Source organism: Arachis ipaensis, chromosome B9 (genome assembly GCF_059453495.1).
Source record: "Arachis ipaensis isolate K30076 ecotype BB chromosome B9, ASM5945349v1, whole genome shotgun sequence".
NCBI lineage: Eukaryota > Viridiplantae > Streptophyta > Magnoliopsida > Fabales > Fabaceae > Arachis > Arachis ipaensis.
Genome location: NC_142444.1, coordinates 149,326,347 through 149,345,581, shown reverse-complemented (window position 1 = coordinate 149,345,581; position 19,235 = coordinate 149,326,347). Strand labels below are relative to the sequence as shown.

Here is a 19,235-nt window from a genome sequence, read left to right as displayed (position 1 = left end):
TTCTTAGTGGAGTTCAATTAAAAAATATTTTTTTTATTTTAGTCTAAAAAACATGTATTTTATAAGAATCGAAAAAATAAAAAATTGTGTATTTTCTTAATTTCTTGTTAAAAATATGTGTGATTTTAGACAAAAATAAAAAATGTGAGTTTAATCAATTAAATAATTCTTTTATTAAAATAGCATACTTATATATTACAAAAATTTATCTATATTAAATTTTTGTTGAAAAACATGTATATAATTAAAACTAAAATCTTAAAAGATTTTATAAATCCACTTGTATTTAAAAAAATGTGAACAAATATAATTCAAATTAATGTATCTAAAGATATTGAAAATTTTGAATTTACAAAAACAAAAAAAGAGACAAAATTGGCGAAAAACTAATTTGGTGTATGACATTTAATTTTAGGGACTAAAATCAATCACTTAGTGCAAAGTAAGAGACCAATTTGATGCATCTGTAATGATAACATAGCAAATGACATATGGACAAATAATATTGTGACACGTGACACAAACTGACATGTGGTCAAATAATATTGTGAGATGTGGCATAACCGTCTATGTTAGCATGCTACGTGTCATTGACTGACCCATCATCATACTATTACACGTGGCCAAATCATGATGTGACATATGTCTCTTCACGTCATCATCACATCAGCGCTTCGTTGTTAATGGAAAACGGGTCAGGGACTAATGTGGTGCATTTTAACCAATTTCAAAGACATAATTGGAGCAATTAAAAATTCTAAAACGATTTTAGTACACAATGCCAATCTCAAAAACTATTTTGTTGATTTACTCATCTGGTGCAAGATTGTGAGGTAATGTGACAAGTTTGTTTGGATAGTTTGTTAGCATATTTTTTCTATTACTCCTTCTGTAGGTAGCAAAATAAACGTGTGTATATAAAGCTGGCATCAACAATAGAATGAGTGAGATTTCATCACTCTTAAAACAAGCTTTTATTTTTTGAATTTCTTTCCCTTTCATGGAGTAAGTTCCATTGTTTTCATCACCATTCTCTACAAGTTGAACAGAGATTTAACATAGTGCAATGAATATGGAGGCTTGCAAAAAGAGTGACTTGTTCACCTTATGATAGGATCTGTTTTTTGAAAATACATGAAGGCTAGTTCTGTTAATTTGACTATTAATAGCGTCAAATAATCAAGAGGGAGTGGTGAATCCAAACAACCCACAAACGAAAATTTTCAGTGACTGATTTCTAAAATTTTGCATGAATGATAGCTCAATTTTCTGCATTCCAATCTCAGATAGCAAGAATTGATCCATTAATACAAGACTAGACCATCTACTATTATATTCATCTAGTGAGACTCTAAGAATGGTTCTCACTGCCTCACCATTGACCACATTGAATTATCATTCTTGGTCAAGGTCAGTGTGAATTCTCTAAAATCCAAGAAAAGGTCAAAGTTCGTTGATGGTACTCTTCCTAAACCAGAGAAGAATGACCTAACTTTTGAAGCTTGGGACCGTTGTAACACCTTTGTATTGTCTTGGCTGCATGGATCCTTAAGCACAGATATTCTTTAAAGTGTGCTATGGTGTGATAATGCTTTTGATTTATGGATGGATCTAAAACATTGTTTTTATGAAAGCGATTTATTCAGGATTGCAGAATTGAAGGAGGATATGTTCTCAACCAAGCAAGGTGAGATTTCTATTACTTTCTATTGTATAAAACTAAAAAATATATGAGAAGAACTTGATGAATTTAGACCAATTCCTACATACTCTTGCATCAATAACTATAGTTGTGGTTTAGAAACTATGAGATAGTATAGACATTAATCTTATACGATTAGAATTCTTCGTAGCTTGACTGATCAATATATATGCTAGTGTTAGATCCCAGATCATGCTACTCAAACTACTTCCAGATTTGAACACAACTTTTTTTTACTTCTGCAACAAGAAAGGAAATGATGATGCATGCTTCTAATTCTAATCTTAAGGTTTCGATTAATGTTATAAATACTAACAATTTTGGCTCCTATCACAAGAATGTTGGGGATAATTCTAAGACTACCAATGCACCATTTCTCAATAGCTGTGGCAGAGGCAAAGAACGTAGTGGTAGAAAGCGAGAAAATAAAAGAAACTCATTTCGATTGTGTTCATTCTATGGTAAGTCAGGATATTTTATTGATACCTGCTACCAAAAGCATGAGTACCCCATCTCATATGCAACAAAGTCCGTTGAGACAATAAAAAGTCCATCAACAACTATAGGACTAAAAATAATGATGAATGCAGTCTATCACATACTTCTTTTTCAAAGGATGAAAATTTATTTTTGATGGTCTGTTTTCTAATAAGCAAAAAGAGGTGATCCGTACCTATAAAAATGGTCCAACGTTATACCTCGTGATCCGGCCGTTACAAATCCAACATCATAAATCGGCATTGTCATTCATAACTCGGAATTATTCACGTTATTATTCAAAAAGCTGGCGTTATAGTTCGGCATTACAGTCATTAATCGACAATAAACACCATTAATCGGCAACTTACGTTACAACTCAGCTTAACGGACTGCTCCCCAAAAGTGAAACGTCCAACCTAACATTTCACCCTTATTATTGCTCTTTAATACAGGCAATAAAGCAGAAGCATAACCGACTTGCACATTTCCACCCATAAAAGGTATGATCTTCCATCCTAAAAGGACACATTGAATTCTCAATACTGACTTAAGCTTCGGAGTGCCTTTTGCAGGTACACTCCCCCCCTGTTTCTTGCTCAAAACCCTATGCGATTGGACATCCTCTTGGAGTAAAGCTCGGATTACCACAAAGCTCAAAGGTCACACCGAAAGTAACAACTCGGTGTCGATTCCCAGAGACCGAGCTCTCCCTCCAGGTATCCATACAAGAACAATTGGCGCCCACCGTGGGGCCGAGAATATAATCCCTTCCATATATCATCGGCCTCGAGATTCTCGCTTGAGTCATGGCTGAACTACTTCCACCTACACCATCCGAACTTCTTCAGATGGTGACCGAGTTACAGCAAGCCAACCAGTGCATGACTGAGGAGAACCAAAGAATGGCACAGCAAATTGCCAACTTGAACAACTCCCGAATCGAAAAGAACAATGATCGGCAAGAACGAACAGAAGAAGCCGAGCAGCAGTCAGGGCCAACACACGTCTCAGACACTGCTCGGCAGGAAGAGGAGCAACCCGAGCATAATGAGGAAGCTCGAAAAGGCAACGAGAATGACGATCAGGAAAGATCCCCTAGACCATTCACGGCCGAGGTGATGAACTTCGTGCTACCCCGGAGGTTTACTTTGCCGACCACCTTAACTCCCTATGATGGGCTAGGCGATCCGAAGAAATACATTAAGAAGTTCACCTCCATAATGATAGTAAACGGTGCATCTGATAAAGTTTTGTGTCGTTGCTTTCCATCTTATTTAGACAGCTCTGCACTTGATTGGTTTTGTTCTTTGCCTGCAGGTTCTATTTCTCGATTTTGAGACATCTCAAAGCCCTTTGAGGAGTACTTTGCTGGACCGGCCATCTACCTACATGACTCCGATTACCTGAACACGATCAAGCAAGGCCAGCACAAAAGCCTCAAGGACTACATGACACGCTTCACAAAGATAGCCATAAGTATACCCGACCTCCACCCCGAGGTGGAACTACACGCCATAAAAAGCGGATTGTGACCAGGAAAATTCCAGGAAACTATTGCTGTGGCCAAACCTAAGACTATGGCCGAGTTTCGTGAAAAGGCAAAAGGACAGATCGACATCGAGGAACTCCGGCAAGCTCGGAAAATAGAAAAGCCTCATTACAGAGATGACGACAAAACTCGAGACAAAAAGAAGAACTTCAAACCGACTTCGCGATATGAGTCCTACACTCAATTCAACACTAAGCGCGACGATATCATCAAGGAAACCCTGAATTCAAAATTAATCAAGCCACCAAGAAAAGCCGGCAGTTACCCAAATTCAAAAGGTACAGACCGATCAAAATACTGCTCTTTCCACCAGAAGTATGGACACACAACCGACGACTGTGTTATCGCCAAAGACCTACTGGAGCGACTAGCTCGGCAAGGTCACCTGGACAAATACATCGGCGGCCATATACAGCGGCGAACACCCCCCTCTGAAGATCAAAGCTCGGCCACACAACATGGCCGAGATAAAGATCGACCGAACAACAACCATCCCGAACAACCAACACGTATAATTAACTGTATTTCCGGAGGTTTTACAGGTGAAGGAGCCACAAGCTCGGCAAGAAAGAGATCTTACCGAGCCATGCTTTCTATCAATGCCGATCAAATTCAACAGCAGACACTACCACACTCCCCGCAGATAACATTCCAGACAGACGATCATAATAACAATACAGCAAATCTCGATGACCCGGTCGTAATCTCCGTGCAACTCGGAGATTTCCTAGTAAAAAAGGTGTTGCTGGACCCTGGAAGCAGTGCTGATGTACTATTTTACTCCACATTCCAGAAGATGAAATTGAGCAGCAATATCCTCCAACCTTCCATTGGAGACCTGGTGGGTTTTTCAGGTGAGCGAGTGATAAATCACTATTTTATAGTTTATCTTGTGTTTTATTGAGTGGTTTCATCAAGTCTTCACCCACTTATTCATACTAAATGCATGGTTTTACATTTTCCTTCCTAGTATTGTTCTATGGTTGAAACCTTTCTTCCTAAAGATCTTTAGTTAGTATATTTTAATTCTCCTTTATATCATTCGATATCGTGATCCGTGTGTTAAGTGTTCCAGGCTTTATAGGGCAGGAATGACTTAAAGAATGAAGAGGAAGCTTGAAAAAATGGAAGGAACACAAGAAACTAAGGAGATGATCAGCGAACGCCGACGCGCACGCATGGCTCACGTGAGCGCGTGGAATGGAGAAAATTGCAGGGACGCGTGCGCATGCCTGCACATACGCGTGGATTGGACTCTGCACGAATGACGCGAACGCGTGGACGACGCGTACGCGTGACAAGGAAAATCGCTGAATGACGCGCACGCATGACTGACGCGTACGCGTGACCTGCGCGATCTGCAGAATTAACAGAAAATGCTGGGGGCAATTTCGGGCCGCGTTTTGCCCCAGTTTTCAGCCCAGAAACATAGAATAAAGCCAAGGAACATGCAGAGACTCAACACACCTTTCACACAACACAATTTTAGATACATTCACATTCTTATTAGGATAGTTTTAGGTTTTTAGATCTGAATCTAGAGAGGATTACTCTTCCTCTAGGTTCTCTTTACATTCCCAGTTTATTGCTTTTGCTTTTGGATATTGAAGAGTCATTACCTCCGTTGAAGACATTATTCTAGTTTGTTTCCTTACTTACTCTTTTATTTATTCCATATTCTTAATTCTTGTTTAAAGTAGTAATTGGATTATTTTCATGGATTGTTAATGCAAATGATTACTTTTACTTTTAATTTAATTTAATTTATCATGTCTTCTTCTATTATTTTTATGAGCGTTATATTCATGTCAATGGAGTAGACTCCATACTTGATATGGGGGTTGATTAAAAGGAGACACTTGAGTTGGAAGGCTTAAGTGCTGATTAAACTGGAAGTTGTTGGCTAGTTCTGTATTTACTAACGCTAGACCTTCCCAAGGGAGAGGACTAGGATTTGCGAATAAGAGTTAGCTCAATCACTTGACTTTCCTTTATTTAGTAAGGGTTAACTAAGTGAAAACAACAACCTTTTTAATACTACACTCAAGAGACCCAAACAAGGATAGAACTTCCAATTAATCATTCCCCCAATCAAGGCTTTTTATTTACAATATTAATAATCATTCTTAGTTTTTATTGCTTTAATTTACAATTATTTAATTGCTTATCAACCAAACTAAAACTCTCTTGGAAATTCCTAATTAATAAAATAGCATCCTTTCTCGCAACTCGTTGGGAGACGACCTGGGATTCATACTCTCAGTATTTTTATTCTAAATTTTTGTGACACCCATTTTTAAATTGGTGAGGCAGATTTTAGCTGGTTAAGAGCTATACTTGCAACGCTGTTCTCTTATTAAAAATCTCTTAATTGGCCTAACTTCTGCCACGCACCAGTTTTTGGCGCCGTTGCCGGTGAGTTGCGATTGTGTGCTAAATTATTAATTAGTGTACATAATTTTTTTTATTTGCATATTTTATTTTTATTTTATTACCATGAGCTATATGTTTCTTTCATTGAATGACGCGTTCACTGCCTGATCCGAGCTTAGCCGCGTTTAATCCTGAAATTGAAAGAACTATTTCACGTATTAGGCGAGCTCGATGTTGGTTAGCCTCTGAGGGTGGTGAAGTGATTGTTATCGATTCACCAGTCTCATCTGAGGGTGAATTTAAACCGCCATCTGAGAGTGAATTAAGCTCCTTTACTACTGATTCAGTTGATTCACGTGTAGATAGAATGGCAGAACCTAGGAGGATTACTCTCCAGGAAGCTGGAGCCCCAGATTTTACAATTCAGCCGTATCAAGTGCATCATCCAACTCTGGCTGCAGATTTTAAACTGAAGACTGCACTAATCAACTTGATGCCCAAGTTTCATGGTGTACATGCCTAGGAGCCCATCAAGCACCTCAAGGATTTTCAAATAGCCTGTTCTAATGTTAGGCGTCAGGGTGCGAATGAAACTTCTATTCTGTTAACTGCCTTCCCGTTTTCTCTTGAGGAAAAGGCGAGGGAGTGGTACTACTCCCAACCTGAAGCGACTGTTACTAACTGGGATACGCTCAGGAGAGAATTTTTGGAGAAATACTTTCCAGCTGAAGTTACAAACAGACTAAAGAAAGAGATCTCATGCATTGTTCAAGGTGAATCAGAAACTCTCTATGAGTACTGGGAGCATTTTAAGAACCTTCTAGACGCATGCCCCCATCACATGATTGACAGACTAGTGTTGATCAGCTATTTCACTCAAGGCATGAAGCCTCGGGATAAAACTACACTAGATGGTGCTATTAATGGTTCTCTGAAGAAGTACAAGACCGCAGATGAAGCATGGCAACTGATCAGCGACTTAGCTGAGTCTACTAGGAATCACAGGCACATGAGCACCCACTCAAAAGCTGTTGCAGAAATTTCCTCTAGTACTGAGACTTCTGCTCTTACACAGAGTATATGTGAAATAACCAACCTATTGAAGCAATTACAGTTGAATCAATAACAACAATCTCAGCCTTCCCCACCATAGCAAAGCCAATAGTTAGTCCCCCAAAGAGTATGTGGCATATGTGCTGATTATAGTTATTATACGGATGAATGCTCGCAGCTCCAACAAGAAGATAATACTGTGGCAGCTACTCATAACTTCTATGACCGCCCGAATCAAGGATACAATCAACAAGGCGGCAACCACAATCAAGGTGGAAACTATAACCAAGGATGGCAAGACAACTCCAACCAAAGTTGGAGGGATAATTCCAACCATGGCTGGAGGGACAACTATAACAGAGGAGGCAGAGACAATAATGGAAACCAGAGGTGGAATAACAACAACAGACAGCAGAATCAGAACCAACATTACAGAGCTCCTCACTTAAGACAATCACAAAGACCCCAGCATAACCAACAACAAGTACCTCAGATCACTTATCCCACTTCCTCATCAAATGACGAGATGCTTCGTTCTCTTGCACAAGGACAACAAGACATATAGACTACACTAAACTCTACTCTAAATGGTCTGAATGCCACTTTACAAGCTCTCGTTGCCCGGATAGATTCATTACCTACTTCCACTAACCAACCTTTAAACTCCAGTGGAATTCCTTCTCAACCCTTACCTAACCTGAAGGGTGGCATCAATGCCATTACTTTGAGGTCTGGAACCACACTACAAGAGAGGAACCAAGAGGAGCCAAGCCCACAAGTACACGCCCCAGCTGAGGATGTGATAGAAGTGGAAGATGCTGAAGAAGAAGAGGAAGTACAAGACAATGTTGAAGAAGAAGCAACTCAGCAAAGGAATAGAGCCCCAAAGGATGCAAAAGCTGCAAGTGGTGCCATTCCTATCCCATTTCCACATCTTGCAAGGAAGTCCAGAAAGCAGATGGAACTTGATCCCAAAATGGTAGAAATTTTCAAAAAGGTTGAGGTAACTATTCCCATTTTTTATGTTATTTAGCAAGTACCTAAATATACAAAGTTTCTGAAAGATTTATGCATACATAAGGATAAAATTAATGAATTAGAAACTATTCCTTTAGGTAGTTCTATATCTGCTTTAATGGGAGGTATACCTGAAAAATGTAGTGATCCAGGTCCATGCATGGTTAACTGTACGATTGGAGGTGTAATATTTTCTGATTACATGTGTGACTTAGGAGCATGTGTTAGTATAATGCCGTTGTCTATATATGATACTCTAAGGCTCCCTCCCTTAAAAAGGTCGGCAGCTCGTTTTGTGCTAGCAGATAAAAGTATTATTACAGTAGTTGGAATTGCTGAAGATGTATTAGTGAGCATTAAGGGGCTCACATTTTCTATTGACTTCTATATCCTGGAAATGCCCCCTAATGACTCAGGAAGACCATCATCAATCCTGCTTGGAAGACCATTTCTGAAGACTTCAAAATTCAAGCTGGATGCATTCTTAGGAACTTACTCCTTTGAGATAGATGGCAGAACAGTGAGTTTCAGTTTAAATGTAGCTATGAAGCACCCTCCGGAAGATCATTCTATCTTCCAGTGCGACATCATTGATGAAACTATAGCTGAAGTTCACCAAGAAGAATTAGAAGAGAAGCACATGGAGCAAGATCCAAGTGTGGGGACACCTCTAAACATAATGAAGACACTTTACCATTATCACTAGCCCCGGATGATCCAGAGCCTAGCCATGAGCAGCAATTGGAATTAAAGCCCCTTCCTCCACACCTCAAGTATGCTTACCTTGAGGATAATCAGAAGTTTCCAGTTATCATTGCAAGGAAACTCACTTCCCAACATGAAGAACAACTACTCAGTGTGCTGAGAAAACATAAGAAAGCAATTGGGTGGAGTTTGGCGGATATAGTAGGCATCAGCCCTCAAGTTTGTGAGCACAGAATATATTTAGAAGAGGACTTGAAACCTTTCTGTCAACCCCAAAGAAGATTGAATCCAACCATCTTGGAAGTTGTCAAGAAAGAAGTGACCAGGCTACTTGAAGCAGATATCATTTACCCCATCTCAGACAATGAATAGGTCAGTCCAGTACAAGTGGTGCCCAAGAAGTCTGGAGTCACAACAATAAAGAATGAGCATGGAGAACTCCTGACAACAAGAGTGCAGAATTCATGGAGGTTTTGCATTGACTATAGGCGTCTCAACCAAGCTACTCGCAAGGATCATTACCCCTTGCCATTTATTGATCAGATGCTCGATCGCTTGTCAGGTAAATCCCATTATTGATTTTTAGATGGTTATACATGTTACTTTCAAATTCATATAGCTCCTGAAGATCAGGAGAAGACCACTTTTACATATCCCTTTGGAACGTATGCTTATAAAAGAATGCCTTTTGGCTTATGTAATGCACCTGCTACTTTCCAAAGATGCATGATGAGTATCTTTTCAGATCTTATTGAGAACTGTATGGAAGTATTTATGGACCGTTTTAGCGTATATGGTGATTCATTTAACCTTTTCTTGGATAGTTTGGCTAGAGTATTAGACAGGTGTGTTAGTACAAACCTTGTATTGAATTGTGAAAAATGTCACTTTATGGTAAAACAAGGGATTGTTCTAGGACATGTTGTCTCTAAAACTGGTATTTCAGTAGATCCATCAAAGGTAGATGTCATTTCTAGTTTACCTTACCCCTCCTCCGTGAGGGAAGTCCGTTCGTTCCTAGGCCATGCAGGTTTTTACAGGAGATTCATTAAGGACTTCAGTAAGGTAGCATTACCTTTATCCAGACTACTGCAGAAAGATATTGAGTTCGAGTTCAGTGAGGACTGCATGAAAGCGTTTGATAAGCTGAAAATCGCCCTGACTCAAGCTCCGATTGTGAGAGGACCAGACTGGAGCCAGCAATTTGAAATTATGTGTGATGCCTCCAACCATGCAGTAAGAGCGGCACTGGCTCAGCACGAAGGTAAGGATCCTTTCATAATTGCTTATGCATCTAAGACCTTAGATGCTGCTCAGTCTAATTACACTACTACTGAAAAAGAGCTTCTTGCTATTGTTTTTGCTCTGGATAAATTCCGAGCCTATTTACTTGGTACTAAGGTAGTAGTATACTCAGACCATGCAGCTCTAAAATATTTATTAGCTAAAAAAGAGTCTAAACCAAGATTGATACGTTGGATACTGTTGCTGCAAGAATTTGATTTAGAAATTAAGGATAGGAGTGGTAACCAAAATTTAGTGGAAGACCACTTGAGTCGCCTTGAACACATTAAAGATGACTCTACTCCTATCAATGATACTTTCCCATTTGATAGCTTGCATGCAGTGTCTGAAGTAGTTCCTTGGTATGCACCTGTAGCTAATTATCTAGTTAGCCATACTTTCCCTCCCAATTTCACTAAACATCAAAGGGACAAGCTGAAAAGCGAGTCTAAATATTATATATGGGATGACCCATATCTATGGAGGTGTGGTGCTGACCAGGTAATTAGAAGGTGTGTACCCCAATCAGAATTCCATTCCATTTTAGAGGCATGCCACTCTTCTGAGAGTGGAGGACATTTTGGCCCTCAAAAAACAGCTAAAAAAATTTTAGACTGTGGATTCTGGTGGCCTACTCTTTTTAAAGATGCTGCTGAATTTTGTAAATCTTGTTCCCCATGCCAAAGATTTGGTAATATATTCAAGAGGGATGAGATGTCTCAATAGATTATGCTTTTCTGTGAAATTTTTGATGTTTGGGGCATTGACTTTATGGGTCTATTTCCAAACTCTAATGGTTACCTTTATATACTGTTAGCTGTAGATTATGTTTCTAAATGAGTGAAAGCAATTCCTACCTGTACTGATGATGCTAACACTGTTGTTTCCTTTGTTAGAAATCATATTATCTGTCGCTTTGGATCACCACGAGCAATCGTGAGCGATCAAGGCACTCACTTTTGTAACAGGAGACTAACAGGATTACTGAAGAAGCATGGGATAGTTCACAAAGTAGCAACAGCTTATCATCCCCAGACCAATGGACAAGCAGAAGTGTCTAACAGAGAAATGAAACACATTTTGGAGAAGATAGTAAAGCCTTATAGGAAAGACTGGAGTGCCAGGCTACAAGATGCACTCTGGGCATATAGAACAGCGTATAAGACACCCATTGGAATGAGCCCCTTCCGCTTGGTATACGGAAAGGCTTGCCACCTTCCAGTAGAGGTGGAACACAAGGCTTTCTGGGATGTAAGGGAATGCAATATGAATTTTGAAGAATCTGGTGCTGAAAGAAAGCTGCAACTAGCAGAATTAGAGAATCTTCGCCTAGAAGTATATGACAATTCCAGGCGATACAAAGAGAAGATGAAGGCTGTCCATGACAAGCACATAAAAAGGAGAGAATTTAGACCAGGGAAGTTAGTTCTTCTTTATAACTCCAGATTGAGGCTTATGCCAGGAAAACTAAGATCAAGATGGGAAGGTCCTTATAGAGTAGAAAAGGCAGAGCTATACAGAGTTTTTCACCTGCGTCATCCTTCTAGCTTCAAATTCATTAAGGTCAATGGACATCGCCTAAAGCTTTATCATGGAGAGAAGATGAAGGATCACAAAGAACTAGAGATTTTCCTCTTGGAAGACCCACCAACAGAAGCAGAATGAGCCTGCAGACGTCCAACTTAAGGACGTAAAAGCAAAGTGCTAGGTGGGAGACAACCCACCATGGTATGATCGTTCTGTTTCAGTCTTAGTTTTATTCTACTTTATTCTATTTTTATTTTTGTTAATGACTCTTCTCATAACCTCTGGATACAGCTGCATATAGCCTGCATTTGCATTTGCATTCTGCATATATAAAAAAAATGCACATGACGCGTAAGCGTCGCTGACGCGTCCGCGCCATAGGTGCATTCGAAACAAGGAAGAAAAGAAGCAGAGAGTCACGCGAGAGCGTTGCTAGAGGCGTGCTTTAGGCATAAACATACCCACGCGACCGCGTCGCTCACGCATCCGCGTCATCTGAAAAATAGCCTCCCCACGCGTGCACGTCGCCCATGCGCTCGCGTGGCCCTGCAAAATCGATGTAAAGAGGTGTATGGCAAAGAGTTATGATGGAGCTGGGATGGAATGGTGCTGGAAGCACAAGCCTACGACACGAACGCGTGCCCCATGCGGCTGCGTCATTTTTCGAAATATGGCCATTCACGCGTGCGCGTCACCCACGCGTGCGCGTCACCCAGATTTTTGGCAAAATGCATTTAAAACAGAGAGTTGTGCATACGCGAGGCTGCACTCGCGCCAATAGCACAAATCAGGTCACGCAATCGCGTGACCCACGCGTCCGCGTCACCTGAACTTATCACCCACCACGCGATCGCGTGCTCCACGCGTCCGCGTCACATGCGACGCACAGCTTATCCAGATAAACGCCAATATCATATCTTTTCTTTCCCAAATCTAATATTTTCTTTTCCCTTCTTATTTCTTTCTTCTCTCTTCTTCCTTCTTTATTCTTTCTCACTTTTTACTTTCTCCTTCCATATTTTTCACATCCATTATCAAGGTTCTTTTATTTCTTTTTTTACTTTTTACTTTTCCTTTATTATTTTTTTATTTTTCTTTTTATTTTCATTATCTATATTTTCTTTTTCTTTTTCTTTTCTTTTTATTCCTTTAATTGGTGTTAGAAACCTAATTGGGTGATTATTTTCTCTTATATTTTGCTTGTGATTTATTGTGGAATTATTTGACAATTAATATTACTTCTTAAAGGGTTGCTTGCATGTTCAATTTAATACTTTCAATAACATATTCATCATGCATGCTATGTGTTTGTGAAAAAGTCCGTATGGCATTGTGCATTATTTTTATATCACTCTATTCTACTACTCTAATGCCTGTTTTTTTTTTTCACAAAGCCCCTTTTCATATTTTATTATTAAAATATAATTGTCAATACAAACAGATTTTTAGTTTAAGAGACTTGATAATCAAATTGAGCATTTAATGCTTGATCTATGCTACTCATGCCTTTGCCGGCATGCCAATAAACATCTTGCATTTAATAGCCATCACATGCACTTGCTATATTTCCATTGATGAACTTTTCACATGAAGTCATGACCATGTGTTAACGAAATCCCTCTTTACCGTGCATTGATGATCACCTATACATCCTCTTCCTTTATCGAACCCTTAGCTTTAAATATTACTTTCTTTTTCCTTTTTCAGGATGGCCACCAAGAAGGGTAAAGAGAAAGCTACTCTCAAACCACCAGCAAGGAAAGGAACAAAAATAGCACTAGTGGCAGAGCCATCTTCAACAGCAGTAAAGCCCTCAACAAAGCGAATCAAGAGGACCATCAAGGTCGATGAAAAAGAGAAAGCTTTCCCAGCAAAGGATACTGCGCGGTTCACTAACCGCTACTGTGAGCAGATGTTCCCCATCCTGGCTGAGAGAAACTATAACAATGAGTACCTTTTCGTCCTCCCGACCAACATTGTTAAATTTGTTGAGCCCTGCATCGAACAAAGACAATGGGATTCCTACGGAAACAGCTACGGTAGGTTAATCTATCATGGGTAGTTGAATTCTACTCCAATTTTCACATGCCAACCATGCAGTCTGTCTATGTCCGTCAGAAGCAAGTTCCCATAACTGAAGAGGCCATTCAAAAAGCTATAGATCTTCCCCCCAGACCAGAAGGATTGGACGCATTCCAAGAAGCCTCATTCAAGCGCCAGACATACCAATTTGACTGGAATGCCATTCTCAGAGTTATAGCACAACCTGGCAGCAGATGGATCTATGGATACCATCGATCTCGACCTAAGAGCATATTGGCTTCAGCACTCACCTTGGAGGCTCGAGTATGGACACAGATTATGTCCCATTACGTCTTTCCAAGCACTCACGAGTCCTCCTTCACTGCAGACATGGCTGTTCTACTCTGGTGTATCCTTACAGACCAGCACCTCAATTTACCAAGACACATTCGGCATGCTATGAGACACGTACAGATTGCAGGCAACCTACCTTTTCCCACCTTAGTTTCAGATCTAGTCTCAGCAGCCGGAGTCTCCTACAGAGCTGGGGACACCAAGGCCATGATTCCACGGGATGATCAGTACGTCCCTAACGAGAAGTATATTAGACCGCCAGCAGCCACTGCTAGCCGGCCTGCAGACCTGGCCAAAAATATTCCTTCCCCTTCCACATCACAAGCACCTTCAACAAACCAACTGCTCCATCAGATACTTGAGAGGCTAGACCGGCCTGACCGAAAAGGAAAGCAAAGGGAGCACCGTAACAAGCGCCAATTTACATACCTCAAGGAGCTGCTTGTTGGTAACCACCCACCTAAAGAAGACCCAAACACCCCGGACTCCACTTCATTTACAAGCACAGGGAGCCATGACGGTCCCGATTGTGGAGATGCTGCTACTAGCCGCCCGTTGTTCCTGACTGATAGCACCGAGGACGGTGCCAAGCTTTAAGTGTGGGGAGGTCGGTCAGTACCTGACTTCCGGAGGTAATTTCTCTTCCTTAAACACCAATAGAATAGGATATTTAGTTAATTTTTCTTTTGTTAGGATAGGATAAATTGCATAGGTTATTTGCATGCATGTTCTATTTGGTTAGAAAATAATAAGTTTCTTTTTGAGACCCTATTTTTGAAAAATTTCACTGATTTAAACCAAAATTTTTGAGTTAAACTTGTTTGGAAGTTGTATTTAGAACATAGTTAAAAGCTAGAACACACAACCTGTGAGACTTGAGCTTAATGACATGGTTACACTATTTAACCATAATATTTTTATTTTTGTGTTTGCTTCTCTATGATTGTGATCTATATTTTGTTCCATCCTATATGTCCAATATTTAATGTGTTATATGCATGCATATGATTGAGGCCATTATTTTATTAACTCACTTACCCCAAATAGCCTACCCTTTCAATCACCTTTATTAGCCACTTTGAGCCTTTTTAATCCCATTTGTTCTATATTTTACCACATTACTAGCCTTAAGCAGAAAAACAAGTAATACCCCAAATTGAATCTTTGGTTAGCTTAAAATAGAAATTGTGTATCAATTAAGTATGGGAAATTGCGGGAACATCGGTTAATAAGGGAATGTGTCATGATAAAATATTAGAAATTTGGGTACCTACTCATGTGAAACTAGAAAAAATTAAAAATCCATGTGCATTGGCAATGTTATGTTTATTTTTATGCTTCAAAAAAATCCAAAAATATTCAAATAAATAAGTAATTAGATAAATAAATAAGGGGACAAAATTACCCCAATGCTAAGTTAAGTTCAATAAAAATCAATGCATGTGTGATACAAGTTAAGAGGAAAGTTGATGCATGAATATGTAAAACAAAAGTGGGAAAACTTTGGGTAGCTAAGGATGATTTAAAAGTATAGAGTGTATGTATAGGTAAGAGCTTAGGTTAATCAAGGATTCAACTTATAGCTCACTCAACCATATATATACCCTCACATTTATCTTGGCCCCATTACAACCTTGAAAAGACCTCATGATGTTTGCATTGGTACATTAAATACTTGTTGATTGGTTAGGTGAAGAACAAGGTTTAGAAAGCATGATTAAAGAAGAGTAGAGTGATTACCCTATACACTAGAGTGACTAGAGTGCATATACACCATCAGTAAGGGTTCAATGCTTAATTCTATGTTCCCTGCTTTCATGAGCTATCTTTCTATGAGTTTACTTGCTTTTACTGTATAATTTGAATTAGTGGAATTTGATTTATTTTTGTCTTGAAAAACTTATTTATTTTTTAACAAAGTCATTTTATCATATAGTTGCATTCATATACATAGATTGCATTGCATTGCACGAGTCTTACTTTTCCCTACTCATTTGTTTTATCTCCTTAAGCTAAGTATGAGGATATGCTAATGTTTAAGTGTGGGGAGGTTGATAAACCACTATTTTATGGTTTATCTTGTGTTTTATTGAGTGGTTTCATCAAGTCTTCACCCACTTATTCATACTAAATGCATGGTTTTACATTTTCCTTCCTAGTATTGTATTATGGTTGAAAATTTGCTTCCTAGAGATCTTTAGTTAGTATATTTTAATTCTCCTTTATACCATTCAATGCCGTGATCCGTGTGTTAAGTGTTTCAGGCTTTATAGGGCAGGAATGGCTTAGAGAATGAAGACGAAGCTTGCAAAAATGGAAGAAACACAAGAAACTAAGGAGATGACCAGCGAACGCCAACGCGCACGCATGGCTCACGCGAGCGCACGGAATGGAGAAAATTGCAGCGACGCGTGCACGTGCCTGACGCGTACACGTGGATTGGACTCTGCACGAATGACGCGAATGCGTGGACGACGCGTACGCGTGACAAGAAAAATCGCTGAATGACGCACACGCGTGACTGACGCGTACGCATGACCTGCGCGATCTGCAGAATTAACAGAAAATGCTGGGGGCGATTTTGGGCCGCGTTTTGACCCAATTTTCGGCCCAGAAACACAGAATAAAGCCAGGAAACATGCAGAGACTCAACACACCTTTCACACAACACAATTTTAGATACATTCACATTCTTATTAGGATAGTTTTAGGTTTTTAGATCTGAATCTAGAGAGGATTACTCTTCCTCTATGTTCTCTTTACATTCCCAGTTTATTGCTTTTGCTTTTGGATATTGAAGAGTCATTACCTCCGTTGAAGACATTATTCTAGTTTGTTTCCTTACTTACTCTTTTATTTATTCCATATTCTTAATTCTTGTTTAAAGTAGTAATTGGATTATTTTCATGGATTGTTAATGCAAAGGATTACTTTTACTTTTAATTTAATTTAATTTATCATGTCTTCTTCTATTATTTTTATGAGCATTATATTCATGTCAATGGAGTAGACTCCATACTTGACATGGGGGTTGATTAAAAGGAGACACTTGAGTTGGAAGGCTTAAGTGCTGATTAAACTGGAACTTGTTGGCTAGTTCTGTATTTACTAACGCTAGACCTTCCCAAGGAAGAGGACTAGAATTTGCGAATAAGAGTTAGCTCAATCACTTGACTTTCCTTTATTTAGTAAGGGTTAACTAAGTGAAAACAACAACCTTTTTAATACTACACTTAAGAGACCCCAACAAGGATAGAACTTCCAATTAATCATTCCCCCAGTCAAGGTTTTTTATTTAGAATATTAATAATCATTCTTAGTTTTTATTGCTTTAATTTACAATTATTTAATTGCTTATCAACCAAACTAATAAAATAGCATCCTTTCTCGCAACTCGTTGGGAGACGACCTGGGATTCATACTCTCAGTATTTTTATTCTAAATTTTTGTGACACCCCTTTTTAAATTGGTGAGGCGGATTTTAGCTGGTTAAGAGCTATACTTGCAACGCTGTTCTCTTATTAAAAATCTCTTAATTGGCCTAACTTCTGCCACGCACCAGCGAATCCCGGTTATGGGCTCTGTGTGGTTACAAACCACACTTGGTGAGTTTCCTTTCTCAAAAACATCAGACATTCAATACCTAGTTGTTGATTGCTTCAGTCCTTACAATTTAATACTTGGCCGACCTTTCTTAAATAGGTTCGGCGCTATAGTATCTACAATTCATCTTTGTGTTATGTTCCCTTTGCAGGATAACACAATTGCAACCATTCATAGTGATGCCCGAGAAGGCAGGGAATGCTACAACAATATTCTCAAAAGACCTAACCGAAATACAAAAGCCCATGTTCATAACATCGGCAACATGAACGACCAATAAATGCTGGCCGACCTTGACCACAGAGCAGAAACACTGGAAAGGCCAACCCCAACAGAAGACCTGCATAAAATCTATTTCACAGAAAGTACGGACAAATTCACATACGTCGGCTCAACATTATCCTCAGAAGAAAAATCATCATTCCGAGAATTCTTACAGGAAAATGCCGACCTGTTTGCTTGGACCCTAGCTGATATGCCAGGCATCGATCCATCCATCATATCGCACAAGTTGGCGTTAGACCCATCTGTCCGACCAGTAACACAGAAAAAGAGGAATCTCGGCCATGACCGCAAACAAGCCTCCTTGGAGGAAACCAAGAAACTCATCAACGCGGGCTTCATCTGAGAAATCATATTCACAACATGGCTGGCGAATGTCATCATGGTTAAAAAACATAACGGTAAATGGCGCATGTGTGTTGATTTCACCGATCTCAACAAAGCATGCCCCAAAGATTCCTACCCTTTGCCTTCTATTGATTGCTTAGTTGATAATGCATCTGGTTTTGAAAAACTCAGCTTTATGGATGCATACTCTGGGTATAACCAGATCCAAATGCATCCATCCGATCAAAATAAGACAGACTTTATTACTGAATATGGAAACTATTGTTATAAAGTCATGCCATTTGGCCTTAAGAATGCAAGTGTAACATATCAACGTCTCATGCACAAAGTCTTCGCCAAACAAATCGGCAGAAACATTGAGGTCTATGTTGACGATATGGTTGCCAAGACAAAGATCGGCAACAATCACCTTGATGACCTCGCAGAAATCTTCAGACAACTCAGAAAATACAACATGCGCCCGAGAAGTGCGCATTCGGGGTCCAGAGTGGCAAATTTCTCGACTTGCTGCTCACTAGCCGAGGTATTGAGGCAAACCCAGAAAAATGCCAAGCTATTTTAGACATGACAAGTCCACACACCATCAAGGAAGTCCAACGGTTAACAGGGAGACTTGTTGCACTCTCTAGATTCTTACCTTGCCTAGCTTCTAAATCTTTATGTTTTTTCCAAACTTTAAAAAAGAAAAAGGCTTTCCAATGGACGGATGACTGTGAACAAGCATTCACAAACATCAAAGAAACTCTTTCAAAACCACCAATTTTACAAACCCCCTTACAAGGGAAACCATTATTCTTATATTTATCTGTCACTAACTGGGCTATAAGCTCCGCTCTTGTTGCAAAAAGGGAAAAGAAACAGTTCCCGATCTATTTTACCAGCAAAACATTACAGAATGCCGAGCTTCGATATCCGAGCATTGAGAAACTTGCCCTA

The 19,235-nt window shown here is 39.5% G+C and overlaps 1 non-coding gene and 1 pseudogene across 1 annotated transcript; one reads left to right on the top strand and one right to left on the bottom strand.

The window, feature by feature from the left end:
* The first annotated feature begins 2,988 nt into the window (after positions 1 to 2,988).
* Positions 2,989 to 17,949, top strand: LOC148546757 (uncharacterized; annotated as a pseudogene).
* On the bottom strand, positions 6,844 to 6,951 carry LOC148546758 (small nucleolar RNA R71). Its single transcript, XR_015901587.1, has one exon. It is a non-coding gene; the product is annotated as a small nucleolar RNA R71 (small nucleolar RNA).
* Positions 17,950 to 19,235: the final 1,286 nt, after the last annotated feature.